The following is a 624-nucleotide window of genomic DNA, read 5'->3' on the forward strand; positions in this document are numbered from 1 at the left end:
CTGGTAGCATATATTAAGTGCACCACCAGGGTTCAGTGTTGGAAAGAAAGATTACCTGTTTATTTACTGCTGCAGCTGCTTGCTGGCTAGTCCAGTGGGCCCCTACTGCAGGCAAAAGACAATAGGTGGTGCCGCTTGTGTCTGGCCCCTGTTGCAGCAACCAGGCACAGGACTGCTGCTGCTGAATGTCCTCTTTAATTGAATAAGCTCAGCAACCAGCACACCTGTGCAGGTTGGACATGAGATGATAGGTAGCTGTCTTTCAGGTAGTGGGTGCTGAATCTTGTTAATTGACATGGGGGTGTCATTGCTGTTGATTGACCATGCATTGGTACTGTGGTATTGGAATAATAAAAACAAATGTTGCCAGCCAACCATCCATTGCAATAATGGATAGGACATCAGCTATGAGGCATTTGTTTGTACAAACTGCTGCTCACAACTAATGTTGTAATATAGTGTCTCCATCTGCTGGTGGTATTGAATAAGCAATAGTGCAATGATAGGGTCTGAAAAAGAAGAAAAATAAGAAGCAGCAGCATAGGAAAAAAGGAGGAAAGAAGGAAAACATGGAGAGAAGAAAAAAAGAAGGTTAAAAAAAAAGGTGAAAACATGTTTAAAAAA

The sequence above is a fragment of the Hyla sarda genome, unplaced genomic scaffold, assembly GCF_029499605.1.
Source record: "Hyla sarda isolate aHylSar1 unplaced genomic scaffold, aHylSar1.hap1 scaffold_495, whole genome shotgun sequence".
Classification (NCBI taxonomy): domain Eukaryota; kingdom Metazoa; phylum Chordata; class Amphibia; order Anura; family Hylidae; genus Hyla; species Hyla sarda.